The 25,828-nt window shown below is 45.6% G+C and overlaps 1 protein-coding gene across 8 annotated transcripts in view; it reads left to right on the forward strand.

Moving 5' to 3' along the window:
• Positions 1-25,828, forward strand: part of CLASRP (CLK4 associating serine/arginine rich protein) — a 531,120-nt gene that overhangs the window by 28,892 nt on the left and 476,400 nt on the right. For 6 of the 8 annotated variants that reach the window (XR_003859212.1, XR_003859213.1, XR_003859215.1 and 3 more), the window contains exon 2: positions 25,129-25,186. The exons of 1 other annotated variant lie outside the window; for it this stretch is intronic. The gene's annotated coding sequence lies outside the window, so the exon portion shown is untranslated. Of the gene's footprint in view, positions 1-25,116; positions 25,187-25,828 lie in introns of all 8 variants that reach the window. One more of the 8 variants, XM_029620008.1, reaches the window with a different exon arrangement.

A 25,828-nucleotide genomic window follows, 5' to 3' on the forward strand; every position in this document is an offset into this window, starting at 1 on the left:
ATTAGAAAAGGTACAGAGAAGAGCAACCAAAAATGATAAAGGACATGGAATGATTCCCCTATGAGGATAGGCAAAAGAGACTGGAACTCTTCAACCTGGAAAAGAAATGGCTGAGGGGAGATATGACAGAGGTCTATAAAATAATGGAGTAGAAGGGGTGTGGCACTCGAGCAGTCAGTGGCATGGATATAGCCAGAGGTAAGCACACACATTCTGGCTGTGCTTAAATACAGTGATTTTAAGACACATACAAATGGCAGCAGACAATAGAACAGACTCCTTGAACTCAGACAATCTCTAAGCTTTTAAGTACAAGCAGTTTTACCAACCATACAGATAAGTCCTCAGTCAGTACGCTGGGGCTCTGTCAGCTCACCAGGGCTTGTAACATAGTAACATAGTAATGACTGCAGAAAAAGACCAAAATGGTCCATCTAGTCTGCCCAGCAAGCTTCCCAAGGTAGTAACTGCCGCTCCGTGCAGGTTACCCCATGTTTCTCTTAAGGGAGTAACTGCTGCTCTGTCCGGTTTAGCTTTTTTTATTTATTCCCATCCTCTAGCCTTTTAGGGATGACAGTGTTTATCCCATGCCCCTTGTTTAACTTGTCTAGACCCTCAGGTTTTATGCTCAGCCCTGCTTATTGATGGAAAAAAGTAAGTTTGCTTACTGTAAATCGTGTTTTCCATAGATAGGATGAATTAATCATGAGATACCCATCCCCTTCCTTGGAGCGTAGACTATACGCCTGCTAGCTTTGACACGACCTGAGGAGGCTCTGAGGCAACGCCTGCATGGGAACCCTAGCAGTGGGAGGGGGACCTGTTGTGTCGTAAGTGAAAGAGAGCAGTGGACTGGGGCCTATTGAGTTGTGAGAAAAAGAGCATGGGTCAGGGGGAACCTGTTGAGCCATGAGCGAGAGAGAGCATGGGGCGCGGGGCCTGTTGTGAGGGAGAGCAGGGGGAGTGGGGGTCCTGTTTAGCCACAAGGGAGAGCGGGGGGGGGGGGGGTTGTTGAGTGACGAGAAAGAGAGGCCCTGTTGAGCTATGAGTGAGAGAAAGCATGGGAGGGGGGCCTTTTGAGCCACCAGAGGGGGCGGGGGCATGTTGAGCTATGTATGAGAGAGCATGGGGAGAGGGGCCTGTTGAGCTACGAGAAAAAGAGCATATTGGGGGGGGCCTGTTGAGCCGTGAGCAAGCGGTGATTAGTCTGGAACAGTGAGTATGTGAGTATGTCTCCCCCCTGCCCCAGCGAAATATGAACTTATCTTCCGCCCAGGCTTAAAAAGCTGATAGCCCGAGCGGAACGTGGCAAGAGAGCTGGAGTCAGCGGCCCCAGCATGTTCTCTTCTTCCTGACCCCCGTGGCCCGGAAGAGGAAGTGGTATGCGGTGTGGTGTGGAAAGAGGAGAGCATACTAGTGCGAGCAGCGTGGCCTGAAGAAGAGGTGCGGCGCGGAGCACAAGAGGAGCAATGTCAGCCCCCATACCCGATGGGACTCCTTTTTCCAGGGCTAGAAGTGGAGGAGGCTGTTGCTGTCACTAGTTCGGTTTGGGGGGGGGGGGAGAGAGTGAGTGAGCAAGCATAAATATTTGACATTGTGTGTGTGACAGCATGTATATAAGTAAGTGATTGAAAGTGTTTGAGTGTGAGATAGCATGAATGTAAGTGTATGACTGAGAACCTGTATGTGTAAGTGAGATCATTTGTATGTCTGATTAAGAGCCTTTGTGTATAAGTAGGTGAGAGAGCATGTGAGTATGTGATTGAGATCCTGTGTGAAAGTGAGAGAAAGAGAGCATGTGTGTGTGTGTGAATGAGTCTGCATGTGAGAGGCAGCATGTATGTAAGTGTGTGATTGAAAGCCTGTGTGTATGTGTGAAAAGACAGCATGTGTATAAATGTGTGATTAAGAGCTATATAAGTGAGAGAGTATGTGTGTGATTGAGAGCCAGTGTGAGAGAGGAAAAAGTTGTAAGCAAACCATCCCCCTTCCTGCTAATTCAAAACAATCTCAGGGCACCTGGATATCAAACCTTCCCAGGTGTGCAGAGCAAAGCATTTTTTTATCCTTATTTTTCATTATTGGGTCTTTGTGCCTACTATTTTGAAATATTTTATTGGTATCTAGAAATTTTTTGAGAGTTTAATTGGATATTCCATTTATCAGCTGTTTTGAAATCTGTTCTTTTTATTATGGTTTTACTGCTATTGATTTTTCTTGATTTGTTTTATGAAGGCTGAAGTTTCTCTTTCTCCTTTGTTACTGCATACAGTCTCTCTGGCTTGTTGCGGTCAAAGGTCAATACTACCAATACAGGGTTTTACCGTTCGGTTTCATGGCTGCACCCAAAGTTTTCACGAAATGCATGGCAGTGGTGGTGGCCCACCTCAGGAAACAATGTATCCAAATATTTCCATACGTGGACGATTGGCTTTTAGTGGCTTCGGATCCACAAACACTGTACTTTCACATACATCTAACAATACACTGTCTTCAGAATCTGGGTCTGGTTGCAATTTCAAGAAATCTAACCTCACCCCGACACAGTTCCTTCAATTCATTGGAGTTCAACTGGTAGCAAATCAGAGCAGAGCCTTTCTTTCAAGAGACAGGGCACTCACCCTCAGGAAGTTGTTACAAAAAATCAAAGGTACAAAAAGACCAACAGCACATCAAGTGCTAACTCTCCTGGGACATATGTCAGCATCTATATACACAGTTCAGAGTACTCAACTTCATATTCGAAGACTACAGTCGGGTTTAAAGAGGCAATGGTCTCAGCACATTTAACCCTTATCAAACCACATTTCTTTAACCCCAGAAATGATGGTAGATATGAATTGGTGGCTAAGGAAAAGAACACTAACCAGAGGAGCTCTTTTCAGGGCACTACATCACAATGCTATACTGACAACGGAATCTTCCCACAAAGGTTGGGGAACTCATCTCGATCATCTCAAAACACAAGGTCTGTGGTCTCAAAAAGAGAGCACTTTCCAGATAAACCAGGAATGCCTTACAAACATTCCGCACATACCTACAGGGCAAACGAGTCATGGTGTACACAATCAGGTAGCCATGTTTTACATAAAACCCCTTCTTTATTTCTTACTCCAAGTTAAGGCATCCTTGTTATAATGTAACTGTATGCTCCTTATCTCTTGTTGATTGGTTAATTATATTTCCTGCTTAGTTCATTGTAAACCGAGTTGATTTGATTTGTATCAAGAAAGTCGGTATATAAAAGCCTTTAATAAATAAATAAATAAACAAACAAGGAGGGTCAGGTTCCTGGAGCCTTTGCAGAGAAGTGATCATAATTCTGGACTGGGCGGCGCAACATTCCATTCATCTCCAGGCGACATACTTGCCGGGAATAGCCAACACCTAGGCAGACCAGTTAAGCAGAATCTTTCATCCACACGAATGGTCCTTGCACCAACAAGTGGCGGAAAGAATTTTCGCATACTGGGGGACACCAGCCATACTGATGAACAGCCCGCATCGGAAAGTGCAAGATGCCTTCCTAATTCCTTGGATGGGAAACCTACTATGTGCTTTCCCACCAATTCCTCTTCTCCCTCGAACAATTTAAAAATGCATACAGGACAGAGCAAATCTGATCTTAATTGCTCCAGCATGGCCCAGACAGCCGTAGTACACTTACCTACTCCGTTTGTCCATAGACAATCCAATTCCACTAGAGGACTGCGACGATTTCCTGTCACAAGATGGGGGATATCTCCTACATCCTATACACAAGTCGTTACACCTGACGGCTTGGAGATTGAGCGGTCATTACTGACAGAAATGGGCTTATCCTTCTCGGTACAGGATGTCATACTGGCAGCCAGAAAACCTTCCACACGACGTAATTACTATTCAAGTGGAAAAGATATGCTACTTGATGCACAACCCACTAATCTGACCCACGCCATTGTCAGCCGGAACAACTTTTAGAATACCTACACTCACTTTATGCAGCGGGACTTGCGACAGTTTCTGTGAGAATTCATTTAAGTGCAATTGCGGCCTTCCATTCACACCATAATGGTCAATCCATTTACACACACCCAATGGTTTATCGTTTCATGACGGGCCTTTCCCATCTTTGGCCCCCCACCGCAAAACCTCCAATTCCTTGGGACCTCAATACAGTATTGGAACAACTCATGTTACCTCCCGTCAAACACATGGATACTTCACACGTAAAATACCTTACCTGGAAGGTAGCCGTCTTAGTAGCGATCACATCAGCGCCCAGAGTCAGTAAGGCTTTAGTGCATTATAGTCCATATCTACAATTCTACCATAACAAGGTAGTGCTCCGCACTCATTTATCTTTCCTACCGAAAGTAATTTCTGCTTTTCATCTCAATCAATCTATTGAACTACCCACGTTCTGTCCAAAACCACATCATAATGAAAGAAAAGTTGCTACATACTTTAGCTTACTACAAAAACAGAACTCGGTCAGATGCTAGACCTTCGCAGCTCTTCCTCACCTTTAACCCTAATTTTCTCAGCTTGCCAGTAGCCAAGAGAACCATATCCAGCTGGATTGTACAATGCATAAAGTTTTGTTATGAAAAGAGGGGCCTTCACCTTTCTTTGACCCCCACATGCACATCAAGTGAGGGCAGTATCTGCTTCCATTGCCCATTTGCAACATGTTCCGCCCATTGATATATGTAAGGCGGCGACCTGGGCATATCTACATACCTTCACATTACGGCAAACGATGCCAAAGTGGGCAGGGCGATACTCAATAAACTTCAGCTGCCTGTCCATGCTCCATGGTCACGCTCCTCCGCAATGGAAGGGACATAGAGACATGCGTGGCCATCAGCTTGGGACTCCCAAGATAGCATGGCTGATTCAGCCCTGCTTTCAATGGGAAAAGCAAGTTTGCTTACCATAAACGGTGTTTCCGTAGATAGCTCAAAACTCACATAACCAACAAGATTAAAGAAGGATACCACAAATTACTGACACTCAGACGTCTCAAACCATTCTTCACGCAAGAAGATTTTAGAACAGTTCTTAAACTACTCATTTTCTCTAACCTTGACTACTGCAACGCCCTTTTCCTCTGGCTACCTCTCTCAACCATACGTCCACTCCAAATAGTACAGAACGCAGCTGCCAGAATTCTGACTGGATCAAAAAAAACAGGAGCACATAACACCAACTCTAGTCTCGTTACACTGACTCCCGATAAAATACCGAATTGAATACAAAGTATTGACAACACTGCACAAAATGATCATAGGACAGCAAAGCAATTGGCTGAGCAAATACATTGTAACACACAATCCAAAACGGAACTTAAGATCAAGGAACAAAGGCCTCCTCAAAATCCCCCACACTAGGAGCACTCGACTAAACACAACATGAGAGAGCAGTATCCATCGCCAGCCCCAAACTATGGAACTCAATACCAAGTGGAATAAGAAATCAACCAAGCATTAAAACGTTCAAAAAAGAGTTAAAAACCGGGCTGTTCACAAGAGCATACTCAAACTCAATTAAGAACTAATAGAATTAATTAACCTTCCATACATGTTAAGTCTCTGTGATGATGATGATATAATAGGTTGCATGTTTATGTAAACCTTTATGATGGTATACAAAACACCTTAAATAATAAAATAAATACATCGTACAATACCTGTATGAATTGTTACAACTGAAAGGACTCCATCCAGACACAGATCCTACAATTCAACCACCACAACCAGTACAGGACAAGGAAGAGGGCATTAGACACCTCCTGCGGACGGTGTATGAAGGTTTCGAGATGTCTTCAAGAGCCTCAGCTTCTGCTATAGCGGCCAGACGTTTGGAGTGGCTCAGAGCTAGCGCTATATGAGAAGACGTCCATGACAAGTTAGCTAACCTCCCCTGCCAGGGAGACAACTTATTTGGAGATCGATTCCAAGAAACAGTGGCTCAACTAAAAGTGCAAAATGTTGCAGTTCAGGCCTTAACATCTTCCAATACTTATGGAACCTTCTCCCACTGATACTTTGCACCGGCTAGAAGAGCACCATACCACAGACGGCCGTTCAGAACCTATCCTGTAGGCCTCCTCCTTATCCGCAACCACCTCGACAACAATCACAACACCAACAACAACGTTGAGGTAGACCACGCACGCAGCATCAACAGGGTCAACCACCCTCTACGGCTTCAAAGCCACCACCCTCTTTTTAATTGCAGCAGGGCCACCCCCCCAATGGCTGTGGGAGGGAGAATCAGAGCATTCAGCCAAGCTTGGTCAAAGATTACAACTGATTGCTGGGTCCTAGAAATAGTCAATCAAAGCTATCAGTTACACTTTCTTTCCAAACCTTCCCTCCCACATCTTATTTCCAGCACAGGCATGTGCTCCAATCATCTTCAGTTAGCCGGGGAGATATCAACTCTACAACACCAGCAGGCAATTTGTGTCTTGCCATTACAACTCCGCAATATGGGGTTTTATTCCCCTTATTTTTTTAATTCCCAAAAAGTCAGGAGGTCTGCGACCGATTTTGGACTTACGCGACTTAAACAAATACCTAGTCAAAGAGAAATTCAAAATGGTCTCCCTAAAAATAGTTCTTCCCCCTTCTTCAACCCAACGATTGGATGTGCTCACTAGACCTGAAGGATGCTTACACTCATATTCCAATGCACCCCTCTTCATGGAAATACCTCTGTTTCCATTACAAGAAACATTACCAATACAAAGTACTTCCCTTTGGCCTCTCAGCAGCCCCTCTGGTATTCACAAAATGCGTGGTGGTGGCCCACCTTCGAAAACTGGGAATCCAGATATTTCCCTACCTGGACGATTGGTTCCTGGTAGCATCAGATCGACTGACCCTACTAGCCCACCTGCAACAGACCATTTCATGTCTTCAAGACCTGGGCCTTATTGTAAACTACAAAAAGTCAAACCTGCAACCCTCCTGAACACTTCACTTCATAGGAGCATTGTTGGAAGCAACCAAATGCAGGGCTTTTCTTCCAAACGACAGAAGGTTATTGCTTTAAACGCTTACCAAACCTCAACAGCAAGGCCAATAGCCCACCAAATATTATCAGTATTGGGTCATATGGCGGCAGTCATTCACATGGTTACAATCACCCGTCTTCATATTCACTGACTCCAATGGGGATTAAAGCTTTTAAACTGGTAAACTGGTAAAATCTCTCTAGTTTGGGGTTAGCTGGCACAAACTAAAAAACTGGGGCATAAAGACTGTTTTTTAAAAAAAGAATTGACCAAAAGGCAAAGACAAAAGTCCAGAAGTGACGTAATCTAACTAAATTGGGTGTGACTCAGACCTGTGCAAGGTAATCAGAGCAAGGAAGGGAGCCATTGTTAGCCATTGTTGTCCTGAGCACATGCTAAAGGGATTTCTCTGGTGGAACTGTTTACTGCATTGCAAAATCTTCATTCTGGCTAAGTATTTTCTGCTTATTTTTACTTATTTTTGCTTATTGATCTGAAGTTGTGTAGAAAGCTTGTGTAGAAAGCTTCTGTGATTATTTCCTGTCTGCAAAGCTATCAGCTTTTAAACTGGTAAAATCTCTCTAGTTTGGGGTTAGCTGGCACAAACTATAAAACTGGGGCATAAAGACTGTTTTTTTAAAAAAGAATTGACCAAAACGCAAAGACAACAGTCCAGTAGTGCCCTGCTTTACCCAGCTTGTCCCAGGCTAAACTGTTTGACTCCCTCCCACCCTACCCCTCTACCCACCCACCCCTGGGGCTTGTTTCTAATAAAGACTGCCTAGATTACCATTGGCAGCAAGATAAATTAGTACATTGGTTACAGTCAAGGACATAAAGTCACAAATTACCAAGATGAGGACTGCTGTGGAGCCTTTATTCTGAGGGAAAGCATCTGGAAACTTAGAGCTTGCCCAATTTGTGCACATCTCTCTTCCTTGAAAATGGAGCTGACTGTGATTAAAGATCAATTAGCTTCAATTAAAAGAATTACACCCACATTGCATTTCTCAGAAAATAATTCCCCAATACCACAAACAAACCAGGAGTCAAGAAAAGGAGATCCATTAGGCTCAGGTAGGACCCACAGTCACCCATTCTTGACAGAAGAGCAGCCAACAGGTATACCGCCCCACTCAAACAGGTCATTAGGAAATTCTTTAAAAACCAGGAATACAGTTGGCTCTGGTAGAATTAGACCTGTGATGAGGAGACACATAATGTACCAAATGCAAAAAGAACAACAAGCCTTCTCTAAAATAAAAACTGAAGAAGTTCTTGAGAAAAGCATTGCAGTATTACCAGAAAAGAGAGAGAAAACACAATGCATGCAGTATTTCAAGATCCATAAGCAAAAGAAAAATCTAATTGAGATGGATAACTCTGTCAACAGTGGCACTACCGCAAAAAGAAATAGTGAAGTGAATAACAAATCTCAACAAATATCTCACAAGGAGTCCAGGAAATGCAATAACCATAAAGAGAGTACCTGGAAGGCTATGACCACAAATGCTCATAGTTTGGGAAATAAAATCCCAGATCTGCAGGCCCTAATGGCTGACGCAGAATTGGACATTGTTGCTATCACAGAAACATGGTTCACAGAATCTCATGAATGGGATACAACAATACCAGGCTACAACTTGTTAAGGAAGGACAGAGAGGATAGAAAAGGGGGAGGTGTGGCTCTTTATGTCAGAAACAACATCCAAGCAACTGAGCTACAAGGAAGTTGGGGTATTGAAGAAGCTCTATGGGTCGACCTAAAAAAAGATGACGGAGCTTCCATTTATATTGGAGTGGTTTACAGGCCTCCAAACCAAAAGGAAGAGCTGGACAGAGATCTGGTTGAAGACATCCATAAGATAGGTAAGAAGGGAGAAGTGGTGATCGTGGGTGACTTTAATATGCCAGATGTAGACTGGAAAATCCCATCTGCAGAAACTAAAAATAGTAGAGCGATAGTGGATGCCATGCAAGTATCTTTGTTCAAACAAATGGTGTTGGAACCCACGAGAGAAGGAGCTATACTCGACTTAGTGCTCACTAATGCAGATAATGTCTCAGATGTCCAGGTGGGCGCCCACCTCAGCAGCAGTGATCATCAAACGGTATGGTTTAATATCACTAAAAGAATAGGGAAAAGAACCACAAAGACCCGAGTTTTACAGTTCAAAAACACAGACTTTGAGGAAATGGGGAACTACCTAGAGGAAGAACTTAAAGGATGGGAGAACGAGAGAGATGTGGATCAGCAGTGGACCAATCTAAAAGGAGCAATCACCAAGGCAACTGCTCTATATGTTAGAAATGTAAAGAAAAGCAAAAGAAAACTGAAACCTATCTGGTTCTCAAAGGAGGTGGCTGACAAAATTAAAGCTAAAAGAACAGCATTCAAGAAATATAAAGGATCCCAAAGGGAGGAGCACAAAGAAGAATATTTGTATCAACTGAGGGAGACAAAGAAATTAATCAAGTTGGCAAAGAGTCAAGCAGAAGAGAGGATTGCCAAGGAGATAAAAAATGGTGACAAAACATTTTTCAGATACATCAGCGAAAAGAGAAAGGTCCAAAGTGGTATAGTGAAATTGAAAGGTGGTAATGATCAATGTGTGGAGAGAGACGAAGAAATGGCAGAAATATTAAACGAATACTTCAGCTCTGTGTTCACTAAAGAAGACCCTGGAGAAGGACCATCTCTAAACAACAAGAAACTGGAGGGAAGGGGAATAGATGAAAATCCTTTTACAGTAGAAAATGTGTGGGAAGAACTAAAGAACCTGAAAGTGGACAAAGCCATGGGGCCTGATGGGATTCATCCAAGGATATTGAGGGAGCTCAGAGATGTTCTGGCGGGTCCGCTGTGTGACCTGTTCAATAGATCCCTAGAAACGGGAGTGGTGCCGAGTGATTGGAGAAGAGCGGTGGTGGTCCCGCTTCACAAGAGTGGGAACAGGGAGGAGGCAGGCAACTACAGACCGGTTAGCCTCACTTCGGTGGTGGGAAAAGTAATGGAGTCACTGCTGAAAGAGAGAATAGTGAACTATCTACAGTCTGGAGAATTGATGGACCAGAGGCAGCATGGATTCACCAGGGGAAGATCCTGTCAGACAAATTTGATTGACTTTTTTGACTGGGTAACCAAGGAATTGGATCAAGGAAGAGCACTAGATGTCATCTACTTGGATTTCAGCAAAGCTTTTGATACAGTTCCGCACAGGAGACTGGTGAATAAAACGAGAAGCTTGGGAGTGAGTGCCGAGGTGGTGACCTGGATTGCAAATTGGTTGACGGACAGAAGACAATGTGTGATGGTAAATGGAGCCTTCTCTGAAGAGAGAGCGGTTTTAAGTGGTGTACCGCAAGGATCGGTGTTGGGACCGGTCCTGTTCAATATCTTTGTGAGCGACATTGCGGACGGGATAGAAGGTAAGGTTTGTCTTTTTGCAGATGACACTAAGATCTGCAACAGAGTGGACACGCCGGAAGGAGTGGAGAGAATGAGACGGGATCTAAGGAAACTGGGAAGAGTGGTCGAAGATATGGCAGCTGAGATTCAATGCCAAGAAGTGCAAAGTCATGCATATGGGGAGTGGAAATCCGAATGAACTGTACTCGATGGGGGGGGAAAGGCTGATGTGCACGGAGCAGGAGAGGGACCTTGGGGTGATAGTGTCTAATGATGTGAAGACAGCGAAACAATGCGACAAGGCGATAGCAAAAGTCAGAAGAATGCTGGGCTGCATAGAGAGAGGAATATCCAGTAAGAAAAGGGAAGTGATTATTCCCTTGTACAGGTCCTTGGTGAGGCCTCACCTGGAGTACTGTGTTCAGTTCTGGAGACCGTATCTACAAAAAGACAAAGACAAGATGGAAGCGGTACAGAGAAGGGCGACCAGGAAGGTGGAGGATCTTCATCGGATGACGTACGAGGAGAGATTGAAGAATCTAAATATGTACACCCTGGAGGAAAGGAGGAGCAGAGGTGATATGATACAGACTTTCAGATACTTGAAAGGTTTTAATGATCCAAAAACGACGACAAACCTCTTCCGTAGGAAAATAATCAGCAGAACCAGGGGTCACGATTTGAGGTTCCAGGGAGGAAGATTCAGAACCAATGTCAGGAAGTATTTCTTCACGGAGAGGGTGGTGGATGTCTGGAATGCCCTTCCGGAGGAAGTGGTGAAGACCAGAACTGTGAAAGACTTCAAAGGGGCGTGGGATAAACACTGCGGATCCATAAAGTCAAGAGGCCGCCAATGAAGAGTGGGTGACTCGCCAGAATGATGGCTATTGACACAATACCCTTATTATTAAATAAACATACACATGCTTACTGTGACTCCTACATCGCTCTAAGCTTCAACAGCAAGAAGTAATGGAAAAAAGGATTTGCACTCACAAAGAGGGGCGTAGCTGGCTTGTTACGGCGGTTACTACCCCAAAACCAAATATGCCTGATACTTCACTTTCAATGCATATACAGCATAGCTCTCTGCTTCAATGACAGGGGAGAAGAATAACTGATACTTCACACATCCAGCAGAGCTCTCTGCTACAACGTCAAGGGAGAAGAAAAAGGTTCGCACTCAAAAAGCAGGGAGTAGCTGGCTTGTTACGGCGGTTACTACCCCAAACCAAATGTGCCTGATACTTCACTTTCCATGCATATCCAGCATATCCGGCATGGGAGAGAGACTGATACATCACGCATTTCCAGCATAGCTCTCTGCTTCAACGGCAGGGGAAAAAAAAAAAACAAAAACAAAAAACTGATGCTTCACGCATATCCTGCATAGCTTCAACGACAGGGGTGAAGAAAAAAAGGATTCGCAATCACAAAGCGAGGAGTAGCTGGCTTGTTACGGCGGTTACTACCCTAAACCAAATGTGCCTGATACTTCACTTTCAATGCATATCCAGCATGGCTCTCTGCTTCAACGGCAGGGGAGAAGAAAAAAAAAACCAACAAGGGCTGTACAACATAGTCTAGGTAAAACAAATAAGCATGGGTGTAGCTTGCTTATCGCGGCGATTACTGCCCCTACTACCCCTAACTAATCAAGCTAGATATTTCACTTGGATGCAGCTCCATCACTGCTCTCTACATTAATGGTGGGGGTGGAAGGGGAATAGAACAAGGAGCTAAGAGAAACAGATAAGAATGAGAGAAAAAATGTGTGAGGCTTGCTGGGCAGACTGGATGGGCCATTCGGTCTTCTTCTGCCGTCATTTCTATGTTTCTATGTTTCTATAAAGCGGCAGTGGAGGCAACACTCGCAATCCTTCTCGGAGAATCAGCTTGACTCCAAACATGATCGTGGACTTGCAGTGGTGGCTAAAACCGCAAGTACTACCAAGAGGATCTCTGTTCACAATGCTACCTCACAACATAGTCCTCACGACAGATGCTTCCCACAAGGGATGGGAAGCGCACCTCGACCACCTACAAACAGACTTTTTGGGATGCCGCTACCAGCCGCCTGACCCCTTCGGACACCATCGGAAGCCGCGGCCAGCCAACCCCTGCAGGCCTGGAGCCGCCTCCACCACGGTAGGCACTGGACAGCCAAACTGGCCCACCGGCTACCTCCTCAACACCGCGCCGCTCACCTGCCGTCGCTGCCCGACTGCTCCAGCCTGATCGAGGCCACGGTTCCCCCACAGGTCCAATCGGAAGCAGTCGCAGAGCCCTCCCAGCGCCGGCCCTCCTACGACTCCGCCCACCCACACTCCTGAGGCGGCGACGTGGAACATCAGGACCCCTTAAGAGGTGACTGAGCGCCTCAGTTGCCACGCGCCTGCGTCTCGCACCTAAGGAGCTCAACAAAGGGGCCCGCACCTTTGTGCACCCCTTCGTGCAGCCACTGAAGGGCACCACGACCCCCCCCTCCTATACCTCTCTTACTACTCCCATCCTACTTCGTTCCCCCCCTATCTCTGTACCAACTCACCCCCTCCCTCGAGGGCCTCAGGGCGCACCGCACTCCCCCCCCCCCCCCTCTCTCTGATGCGCCAACCTACTTCAATGTGCATTTTATAATTGACACAATTCAATATATAAACAGCCTTCATCCCACTGAACCCTTCCCCAATCCAGCCCCCCACTCCTTCCTCTCCCCCACACCTACCGCCCCTCCATCGCCACTCCAAAACCAAAACCACAGCTGCAGTTGCCAAACCGTTCAGCTCAGACCTTTCTGAACCAGCGGCATCCACCCTACTCAGACCACGCCACCTCCTTCCCACCATCACCCACACCATGGACAGGAGAGATGCCCACCCCTCTCTAGGTCTCAACATCCCCCACCAACACTACCCACACAAAACTTCTCCAGGAAGCATCCACAGAAGACTCCTCCAGATCCCCCTATTCCATACCCCTCATATGGCCGCCCTATCAGTCCTTACCCTCTTCTTACTAAACGCACTATCCATTACAAAAAAAAATCCCCATCCTAAACGACCTCCTTTTCGATCTAAGGCCAGACCTATTATGTATCACTGAATTATGGCTCAAGAACTCGGATACCCCACTCATCAATCAACTACCAACAAGCTATTACAACATTTTCTCCATACCAAGACCCAAAAAAAAAGGAGGCAGCCTACTGTTCCTGGCAGCCAAAAAACTTAAATTCAGCACTCTTCCCATAAACTCCCCACTACCCATCGAAACCAGTCTCTTCAAGTCCAAAACTCTGCAAATTCTGCTGATCTACGCCCTCCCAGGCGCTCTCAACAAAGATCCTTGCCCGCTCATCGAAACCATCTCATCTAGTATTAACACCAATCACCCCACAATCATCCTAGGAGACTTCAACCTCCACCTCGACAAATCTCCCCACTCCCCATCGTGTGAGCTCCTCCTCAACTCACTAACTGCCATGGGCTTCAAACAAATAAATAATAAACTCCCCCACACAAAAATCAGGCCACATGCTGGATCTGATTTTCATCAACAACAAAGTAACGCCTGCCCCCCCCCCCTCCCCCACCGCCCCTGGTCAGACCACATGTTAATAAAATCCAAACTCCAAGTGGACCATACACACATCTATACTCAAAGACAAAAAACGCATAGTGTTCACCAAACCATGCTCTAGCGAGACCCTAGAAAAAACCTTACCTGATGCCCTCTAAATCATCTGGAGACATCTAGCACCGTAAATGCAGTCAACTCATGGACCACAATCAACACGGAGATGGCGAAAAAGATATGTCCAATCATCGAAAACGAAATTGGAGCCACAGCAAGACACAAAGCAATCAGGATTTAAAAAACATAAAACGCCAGTTAAGGCAAGCAGAAAAAGCCTGGAGAAACAATCCCACAAGTCAATTACGTGACCGATACAGAACACTCCTATACATATACACAACAGACATCAACAAAGCCAAACGGAATTTCTACACTCAAAGAATCCACAACTACCAATACAACCCGAGAGCTCTATTCAAGTACGTCACTCAACTGACGCGACCCATCAACAATCCATCTAACAAGATCTCAACAGTATCAAGTCAGAAGTTCGCCCAATACCTTATGGACAAAACTTCCAATCTAAGTCCAAAAAGCCCGCAAGTCAACCCGGAGCCCCCCACGCAAACAGCTCTCACGGCACCAACATGGTGACAGTTTGAGATTATATAGCCTCCACCGAGGTAGAAACCATTATTCAGAAGATCAACCCAGCAGCACACCCACTCGATCCCATTCCAACGAAGACCCTCAAACTCATTCCCAACTGCCTAGCAAGGCCCATAGCGGACATCACCAATCTCTCCCTCGAACAAGGAGTCCTCCCGGATTCCCTGAAATGTGCTGTGGTCAAATCTATCTCAAAGAAACCCCAACTGGATCCAACCATCCCATCCAGCTACCGGCCCATCTCGAACCTGCCCTTCCTGGCCAAGATCATCGAGAAGACAGTCAACCACCAGCTGTCAGAATTTCTCGAAAACTGAAATATACTAGCTCCTGCTCAACATGGCTTCAAAAAATCCTACAGCACCGAATCACTACTACTCACCCTCACAGACACAATAATACGAGGATACGACAAGGGCACATCTTTCCTCCTAATCCTACTTGACATCTCCCCCACATTTGACACTGTCAATCATAAGATCTTACTTCACAGGCTAAGAGAAGTAGGTATCAGTGGCACTATTCTCCAATGGTTTCAATCATTCCTCACCAACAGATCTTTTAAGGTAACCCACGAAAGAACAACATCAGAAAGTATCCCCCTCCCACACGGAGTCCCACAAGGCTCATCTTTATCCCCCACCCTCTTCATCTGTATGCTGCCACTATGCAACTACTTAGACAAAACAGGGCTCACCTATTTCCTATACGTAGATGATGTACAGATTCTGCTCCCCATAGAAACATAGAAATGACGGCAGAGAAAGACAAAACAGCCCATCCAGTCTGCCCAGTAAGCTTTGCACTTTTTTTTCCTCATACTTCTGTTAGTCTTGGCTCTTAGTAACCTTTTGGTTCTATTTCCCTTCCACCCCCACCATTAATGTAGAGAGCAGTGTTGGAACTGCATCTAAGTGAAATATCTAGCTTAATTAGTTAGGGGTAGTAACCGCCGCAATAAGCCAGCTACACCTGTGCTTATTTGTTTACCCAGACTATGTAATTCAGTCCTTGTTTGGTGTCTGCATATAGATCCACTTTTCTTCATTCCCCCTGCCGTTGAAGCAGAGAGCTATGCTGGATATGCGTGAAGCATCGGTCTTTCTCCCCTGCCGTTGAAGCAGGTTCTTGTGGCCTGGATTGGCCACTGTTGGAAACAGGATGCTGGGCTTGATGGACCCTTGGTCTGACCCAGTATGGCATTTTCTTATGTCTTATGTTCTTAACATCAACAATACTCTAAACCGATGGGAATCCTACCTGACAGATATAACTTCCATCCTCAAACAAATGGCAATAACACTTAACCAGAACAAGACAGAAATTCTTCACCTCTCCAGAAAAACATCAACACCTAATTCAGACCCCGCAACTCTGTCCAAATACAACATGCTCACGACAGAGACCTTGGACAAGGAACTAAACTTCAAATTTCATATCAAGACACTGATAAAAGAAGGATTCTACAGACGTCAAATCCTCAAGAAACTTCAACCCCTACTTTACCCCCCAGACTACCGAACAGTTCTGCAATCCCTCCTCTTCGCCAAGCTAGACTATTGTAACGCCCTCCTAATAGGCCTCCCCGCAACCACCCTCAAGCCCCTCCAGCTCCTCCAAAATGCAGCTGCACGGTCCCTAACAAATAACAAGAAAATGGATCACATCACAACCACACTTAAACAACTACACTGGTTGCCCGTCCCTTTCAGATCTCAATACAAAACTCTCATGCTTATACACAAAGCAATCCATAATGATAAAGCCAGCTGGTTACAGAGACCTCTGACCCCTAGCAACTCCACCAGGAATCTCCGCTCAACCAACACAGGCCTTCTCACCACTCCCTCCATTAAGGAAGTGCATCGAGTCACCAGAAGAGAACGCGCAGCATCTATAGCTGGCCCTCACCTCTGGAACAACCTTCCACCTTCTCTCAGAACGGACCCCTCTGCACCATCCTTCTGGAAGAACCTCAAAACCTGGCTCTTCCGGAAAGCTTTCTCTCTAGATAAATAAGTCTCCTCATACCACCCATCCCCCCAGATAAAATTCTCCCCCCCCCCCTCCCTGCCACTGTACATAAGTTAAATCAGAACATATTCTGTTAAAACAACGATTCCCGATGAGGAAGGGGCTGCATTGAAGGACACTGAGGACAGACGATTGGAATCCATCCTTAAGCATTCCTTCGACGTAACAGCAATGACACTGCAGATTGTTTCCTGCTGCGCACTGGTGGCACGTTCCTACTTGCTCCTCTTGAGAGAGGCAAATAACTCCGGAATGTATACCAGTGAGACGATGGAACCTGCAGCAGCCTTCCTCACAGACGCAAGCTCAGACCTGGTATGCACCTCAGCCAAAAGACAACTGTGGCTACGGAATTGGTCTGTGGACATGACATCTAAAGCGAATCTCACAAGAATTCCTTTTAAAGGATCTCTCTTGTTCAGAAGTGAATTGGAGAAGTTAGCCAGCCATTCCCCAGTGCCTCGGCTATCAGAAGATAGGAGTAAAAGATCTCAGCGTCCCTCCCGCAGAAGAACCAAGGGCAGAGGATCGCAGCGCTTTAGACCCTACAGGAACTCGCAGTTCCCTCCGGAAAGTCGTAGCCCTTTTGGAGCAGGCAGGCCTAGGGGCAAGCTCCAGCCATGCTCCACAATGAGAATGGGCCGACCCATCCACAGGAAGAAGATATAGGGGGTTGACTTGCCCTCTTTTATCAAAGATGGGTCGATTACATCGAACAAATGGGTTCTAAACATTATTCGAGAAGGTTACTCTAGCGTTCCACAGCATCCCTTGAGACAAATTTATGATGTCACCCTGCCACTCCCATTCCAAGAGACTAGCAGTAGAAACCACTCTAACAAGATTACTCAGTCTGAAGGCAATAACTCTGGTTCCCATGCCCCCAACAAAATATGGGGCGCTATTCCATCTATTTTATCATTCCCAAGAAGGAAGGATCTTTCCGGCCCATCTTGGACCTCAAGAATGTCAACTGTCATCTGCGGATTCTACAATTCTGCATGGAAACTCTTCACTCCGTAATAATGGCAGTACAACTGGGAGAGTTTCTAACCTCCCTGGACCTTTCTGAAGCCTACCTTCACATCCCAGTCCATCAGGATCTCCAGCGCTTCCTGCACTTTGCGATACTGGGTCACCATTACCAGTTCCGAGCACTACCCTTCAGCCTAGCAACCGCCCTCAGAATCTTCACTAAAATCATGATGGTCATGGCGGCAACACTGAGGAAGGAAGGGATCTTGGTACACTCTTACCTGGTCGACTGGCTAATCAGGGCAAAGTCTTCGGAAGAGAGCCAGCAGGTGACCAACAGAGTCGAGCCTACTGCAGGAACTCGGTTGGGTCGTGAACATGGGCAAGAGCAGTCTGCAGCCCTCGCAATCACTAGAGTACCTGGGGGCCCGTTTTGACACCAAAAAGAACAAAGTCTTCCTCCCTCCCCCAAGGAGAAGGAAACTGATGGAACAATTAAGATGATTGATGACCAATGCACACCCCAAGTTATGGGACTATCTTCAAGTCCTCTGCTTCATGGAAGTCGTCAGTTGGGCAAAGGCCCATATGCGACCACTCCAGCGCTCCTTACTGTCATGATGGAACCCATTGTCCCAGGACTACTCAATTTGCCTCCAAATACCAGCATAGGTACGTTCTCAACTCCAGTGGTGGCTGTAGGAAGACCACCTCAGCAGAGGAGTAAGCCTATCCCCACCGAACTGGATCTTGCTCACCACTGATGTGAGCCTGCGAGGGTGGGGAGCCCACTGTCAGGAACTTGACGGCCCATGGACAATGGAACAAGGAAGAGGTGGAATGGAACATAAACTGCCTGGAAGCTCGAGCAGTCAGACTAGTATGCCTGCAATTCAGCCACAGACTCAGAGGCAAAGCAATTTGAGTAATGTCGGACAACGCAACAACGGTTGCTTACATCGACCTCCAGGGAGCAACCAAGAGCTAACGGGTGTCTCTGGAGATAGACCCTCTCATGGCATGGGTGGAGATAAACCTACAAGGGATCTCTGCCTCCCACATCGTAGGAAAAGACAACATCTCAGCAGACTTCCTCAGCAGAGAGAGCTTGGACTGGGGGAATGGATGCTGTCGACCACAGCCTTCCAACTGATAGTAAATCACTGGGGCCTCCCAGCCATAAACCTACTGGCCACCTGTCTCAGTTCCCAAGTCCCCAGGTTCTTCAGCCGCAGACGAGAGCCACAATCCCAAGGAATCTACACTCTCTCTTGTGCAGACCTAGCCAGAGGAAATCTTACTGTATGCCTTTCCCCCATGGCCACTACTGGGCAGGGTCATCTGCAAGATAGAATATCACAGGGGACTAGTTCTACTAGTGTCCCCGGATTGACCAAGATGACCATGGTATGCAGACATGCAAAGACTCCTTGCGGGAACCCTCTGTGCCTACCTCCACACAGGGACCTTCTCCGGCAGGGCCCGATTCTCCAAGAAGATCCATCTCTATTCTCTTACAGTCTGGCCCTTGAGAGGCCTCACATTGAAGAGCGGTTAGTCAAAGGCTACGATTGCCACCCTACTCCTGATTGCGCAAGTTCTTCACATCCCTGTCATACATACGGATCTGGGGACTATTCGAAGCCTGGTGTGAGGACTGCGGGATTCTCCCGTGGACAGCCAAGATTCCCATGATTCTGGAGTTCCTACAGGATGATATGAAGAAGGGGTTGTCACTCAACTCCTTCAAGGTTCAAGTAGCCGCACTGACCTGCTTCAGAGCAGAAGTGGACGGTATCTGGCTATCAACCCATCTGGAATTGTCCCACTTCCTGAAAGGGGTTAAACAACTCCGACCACCTCTAAAATGGCCGGTGCCTCTATGGAATCTCAATCTAGTATTAGACTTCCTAGCTGGGGCTTCCTTCAGACCAACACGCGGTCTGTCATTATGCCTCTTAACATTGAAGACTGCATTCCTGGTGGCAATATGTTCAGTTCATCGCATCTCCGAACTACAGGCTCTATCCTGTCTAGAACCGTTCCTCAGGTTCACACCTTGAACCATGCAACTGCGCACTGTCCCCTCCTTTCTGAATGTTTCCGTGTTTCACGTGAATCAAACCATTTCGCTACCAGCTCCGGATGAACATAAGGACTCTGAAGACTCATGCCTTCTTCGCCACCTGAATGTCGGCAGACTCCTGGTGCGATACCTGGAAAGATTGGAACCAGTGTGCAAACGGATCGCTTATTCATTTTTCACAGTGGGAAGAAACAAGGAGAAGTGGCCTCGCAGGCGACCATAGCCCGTTGGATCAAAGAAGTAATCAAGGCAGCCTACACAGAGGCAGGAAAGCCCTTACCTCTACAGGTTAAGGCTCATTCTACAAGGGCCCAGGCAGTCTCCTGTGCAGAAACCAAGCTGCTGTCGCCTGCCAAGATCTGTTGGGCGGCATCGTGGTCCTTCATACACACCTTCTCCAGGTTCTACCGCCTGGATGTTCAGGCCCGGGAAGACGCAGCCTTCGCAAGGGCAGTATTAAGTGAGCCACGGGCAGCCTATGGTCCTGAGTCCATCTGGCTACACACTAGGAAATGGAGAAATTACTTACCTGATAATTTCGTTTGTCTTAGTGTAGACAGATGGACTCAGCATCCCACCCACGGCTTCCCCAGAAAAGGAGAACCTTGGATAACAAACCTTGAGACTAAGCAAATATAGGTAAGCTGCGGCCTACCCCTAGTTTGACACCCACAGTTAGTCCGGTGTCTGAGTTAATTGGTTGAGTGCACTGGTGGTCTCCAGTTTGGAAATTAGTTGAACCAGTTCAAGTTTTACTCGAGTTTTACTCGAGTTATTTAAGCAAAGATATATCCACAATGGCTTTTCGAAGAGAATACTGAAGAGCCAAGGTTACTGCAGGGGTATATCTAGAATGATGTCAGCTTTGAAATCTGACTATCTCACATCTGCTAGCAGAAAAGCACAATACCCCATTGGTCCTGAGTCCATCTGTCTACACTAAGGAAAATGAAATTATCAGGTAAATAATTTCTCCATTTCTAAATCAAATTGATTGATAAATAATAGGTAATGGACTTCTCCTCCAAGAATTTATCCTAACCTTTTTTTAAACCCAGCTACACTAAGTGCACTAACCACATCCTCTGGCAACAAATTCCAGTCATCACCTCCCCACAGCTAAAATAGCCACACCTTTATTTGGTTATGGTTGCAGTTAGGGCCGGTGCAAGGGGATTTGGCACCCTAGGCGAGCCTTCTCCCTTGTGCCCCCCCCCCCCCCCCCGGGTCACGCCGCCACCCCCGGGTCTCGGCCCCGACTCCTACCTCATTCTCGATCACGCCCGCCCATTGTGGTTTTCTGGGTCTCGAGCAGGTTGGGCACTGTTCACAGCTCGCCAAATCTCCACTCCTCTTTGCCACCGCTTGCGTCCCCATATGGCTAGCACCCAGTGGCGCACCAAGGGTCTCAGGCGCTAGGGGGGGCCAATGCATTTGTGTGCCTCTCGAACATCCCCCCTTAATCCTTGTACTAATGCTTAAGGTCACAGAAAATCAGTGGAGTCTCTAGACAGAAGAATTGGGGGGGGGGGGGGGAACAAAATGACATTTCTTCATCACACCCACCTTTATAGCATGGATCCTGCTTTAAAATTGGTTATAAAAAAAAATGTGTTAAAAAAAAGTCCAAAGTGTCTTCTGCTTAATTTTAAAAAGCTGGCCAATTTCACACTATTAACTTATTTGATAGCCTCATTCAACTAATTCTATATGGCTATGAGAGTGAAGTCTGGAATATATAGGAAGGGACAGAATGTCAATACAAATCCTGCACCTCCAGTTCTGTAATCTGTGCATCCACTGAAATTCCGCCAAACAATGGAGCTTGGATGTTTCCCTTACAGCTTATCATACTAAAAGATATTTTCAAATTCTGGTGTCACCTCACAGTAACAGCAGCACAAACACCTTCCACTGCCAGGCACATTGTGAACTAACACAAAACCCCACAAAAAAGACACTCAAAATCTATACTGCAGTCCCATCGTAACATAACAGTAATAACACCAAGGACTCAAACAACAATAACCCTACCTGTGAAAAAGCAAGGGTAAATATTACACTGGGTCGTAGAATACCAATACACCACCTACTGAGGAAATAAAACAAACCAGATTGCTATAGATCCCTATACAGACACTATATATGCTAGCAGAATCTCTCATCATGGTCACACAGACACAGAGCAGAGACAGTCCCTCACCAAATACAGAATAAAGCCACATAAAGTATAAATAGAAATGTGCAATCAAACACTGAACTGTAAAACGCATCACGCCAGACTCTATACAGTGTAACAATGGAAAACAAAAAATCTCACCATTCCTTGTGAAACAAATCAATAAAATCAAGATATATAAATCATTAATCATAATTATAAAACCATACAAATAAAATAATTTCAAAACAGCTGATGAATAGAATATCCAACAATTAGACTCATGCAAATTTTGAAAGCTTTACCAAATATCAATAAAATATTTCAAACAGCAGACACATTACATACTACCCAATAATTAAAATGGTAGTCAATCAAGAAAAATCAACATATAAAGCCACCTTTACTTACTCTCTCCAGCAGTTCTCCTACTCCTTTCCCTTGCAGGCCACACCGGAAGCAGCAGTAGCTGCTGAAGCTGTCCTCACAGTCCTCTTCCTTAGGGACCACAACCAGTCTCTCTCTGTCTCTCAATGCTCTTTCACTTACATGTTCTACCTCACGTACAAACAGGCTCCATCTGTCTCGCACACACACAAGCACCCTCCCTGATTCACATATACACCACACACATACAGAAGCACCCTCCCTGACTCACATATACACCACACACATACAGAAGCACCCTCCGTGACTCGCATAAGAAATTGCCATGCTGGGTCAGACCAAGGGTCCATCAAGCCCAGCATCCTGTTTACAACAGGCCACAAGAACCTGGCAATTACCCAAACACTAAGAGATCCCATGCTACTGATGCAATTAATAGCAGTGGCTATTCCCTAAGTAAACTTGATTAATAGTCGTTAATGGACTGTTCCTCCAAGAAGAACATACACATTACACTCACAGAAGCACCTTGCTTTCAGACTTGTAGCATTTTTCACTTTTACTAAAAGTGAAAGTGATGCTCCCAACCGTTAAATAAGAAAACCACATTCCTATCAGAAGGCAAAATGACCCCCTTCCTTCAGGTTCTGTCCTCTCAAGGGACAGCCACCCACACTGTACAGCTTCTCTTGTTTTACGCATTCAGGCAATAAATCAAGTGTCTTTCTTCAAACTATCAGTCGTATGATTATTCATGTGGGAGATATGGAACAGAAAGACATCCTTAGTCAGCTTCCCTTTTAAATGGGAAGATTCCAGTCTTAGTCATTTAAAAATATACATTTTCTAAAGGCTTAAAAAAAAAAAAAAAAAAGCAAAACCATTTCAGATTGGAACTATTCTAGTCTTCATGCTTAAATTATGCTTCAAAAAAAAAACAAAAAAAACCCCCAAACCCCACCTGGCATCAGTATCTTAAATTTGTGATTTTGCTGAGATGAACATTTTAAATACTAAAGTAAAAAAAAATTTAAGTATTTGTCTCTACCCATTTTGTTAAATTTTATTTTCCAGAAGAGGGATGCTTAAAATTCAGTAACTTCATCTTTCATCCAACTTTTCAAAAGTTGCGCTACCAGCACAAAAGTTGAGATATATCACATTTCATTTTTTTAAACTGGCAGATTCCTTTCTCACATACATATCGCATACACACACATAGAAGCTCCATTCATTTCTGCTGGTCTAGCTGATCATGTAGCTGGAGACCAGGAGCCGAGACTTAGGGGGCGCCACGGCAGGCAACCGCCCCCCTGGTGGTGCATCCGAGGCCCAGGTTGGCCCCTGCCACATGGTCACATGGTAGGGGCTGAAGGCCACTGGCGCCATTTTGGTTAGTGGCAGCCAAGGCCCCGGGAGCAGCAGATTGCTCCCGGACTCTCCGCTGGACCACCATGGGGGGGGGGGGGGTGTCGGGAGGGTGCACTGGGGGGGGGGGGGGAGGCAGGGCAAGTCGGGCGCTGGCAGAACTTTGAAAGGGCACTTTTTGCCCTTTCAAAATTCTGCTTCCTGCTGCGGCGCTCCCTAAATCTCAGTGCCCTAGGCACAGGCCTAGCTCGCCTAGTGGTTCCTCCGGCCCTGGTTGCAGTCTGACCTTCAGTCTCAGTATTGTTCCTGGGCCCTATGTAGCTTCTATATCCATGGGTGGTTCTTTTTTCCTGAGGAGCTGACTTCCAGCATTTCCTGCTCTTGTGTCTGCTTCTGCTCTTACTCCTGTTTAGGGAAAGAGGGAAGGAACTACATCTCCTCCTCCTCCTCTTCCTGTCCACTACCCCTTTTATTTGTCTCATTGTTCATGCCCTTATCTCCTACCTTAGGGCTTGTCCTTGTTCTTCATTGGACCCTCCATAATGGTTCTTAAGAGGAGAGACCGATTTCTGTGACGCCTCCTTCTTACTCCAACTGTTTCTCTCTCTTCTTGCCCAGCCCGTTGTCTCGCTTTTCTGCTGACCAGTGGAAGAACTAGGGGTTAACACCTTTTCCTGCACCAATCCAATTGGGGCCAGGGCTCTACCATCCCAGACATTCTCCCTTTGCAGTCTCTATATGTGGAGAGCCCAGTGGCTACAGGCCACTTGTGATCTATGACTCTCTTTCTTGGTGGTAGGACAATTCCAATTGGACTAGTGGTATACCCTTTCAAATGTTTCCAGTCCAAATTGTCCTTACTATGGATGCATCCAACCTGGGATGGATAGCTTTGTGGGCTCTGTATCCAGGGTCTTTGATCTGCTCAGGAAAGAAGTAATCAAATACACTTCCTGGATCTGAGAGGGATTACATAGTGCAAAAAAGGCTTATTGGTTAACAGACAGTTGTCCTAGTCCCAATGGACAATCAGGTTGCATTACATCAACACATAGGAAGGCACAGGATCGTACCTTCTGTGTCAGGAGACTGTCTAGCTGTAGGAATGTGCCATCAGAGGATGGTTATCACAATTACATTCCTGGAGGAGAGACTGAACTGAATCCTGGACCTGCTGAAATAAGTAGGTATGGCTTTCTGGCTGGGGTGGAAACCATGTGAAATACACATACTTTGTAAGGTGAGTTCTCTGTCTACTGTCTGGGGAAGGGAGGCTACTTGCATCGATGCCGGTTTTCCTCTGTCATTTTGGATGGGTATTACTATATTGCATCACATGAACTTGTTTGAGGTACCTGTCATAAGAAATACCAAATTGTAGAACATCCTAACAATGTACCATGTCACTTTCTCCTTTTGAGTCCATGCTGTGATGACTGATATTTTTACAGTTGTCTTTCCAGGATTCTGGGAGAGTGAAAGCTGCTGCAATCTGCTTTGGGATTTAAAGCTTCACTTACCGTGAGTTAGTTTCTTTAAAACCTTTTCATCTGCTCTATGCCTAAGACATAGATTGTAAACCCAGAATTGGGACATGTCAAGGGATTGGACAGGCCCATAGCTGTAGAAAAACCTACTGCATAGGATTTCTTTATTTCTTGATGGAATGAAAGACAGGAGATAGAAGCCGTACTGTGGTTCTTAACCTTCCCTTACCAATCAAATAATCTAGAAATTGCTGAATAATTTAAGGATAAGTTCTGGCTAAAGCAAGCTTTGTATAAATTCAGAACTATCTCAGAAATTGCTGTAGGTTCTGTGTTCTCAAATATGTACTGTCGATGTCTGCACTTCTCTCATTTGGAATATCATGTCCATTGCTGGAGGTTATATTTCCAAAATCTAGACAGAATAGAGGTGGCCCAGAAAACAGCTGCCTAAAGCCAAAATGAGACGAGCTTTTTATTTTTATAGCTAAACTGATACTTTGTAAGTTTGAATATGTTAACAATTGTCCATATATTGTAGGCCAAATGGATACTTCATATGTCTGCCCAACTTACATCCTAGCTCCTGCTATTTCTCCCTTACTATGAAACCACCTTATTTACTAATACAAAAGCTGCGCCTATTTATTTTATTTGTACATATTTATATACTGCC

The sequence above is a fragment of the Rhinatrema bivittatum genome, chromosome 11, assembly GCF_901001135.1.
Source record: "Rhinatrema bivittatum chromosome 11, aRhiBiv1.1, whole genome shotgun sequence".
Taxonomy (NCBI): domain Eukaryota; kingdom Metazoa; phylum Chordata; class Amphibia; order Gymnophiona; family Rhinatrematidae; genus Rhinatrema; species Rhinatrema bivittatum.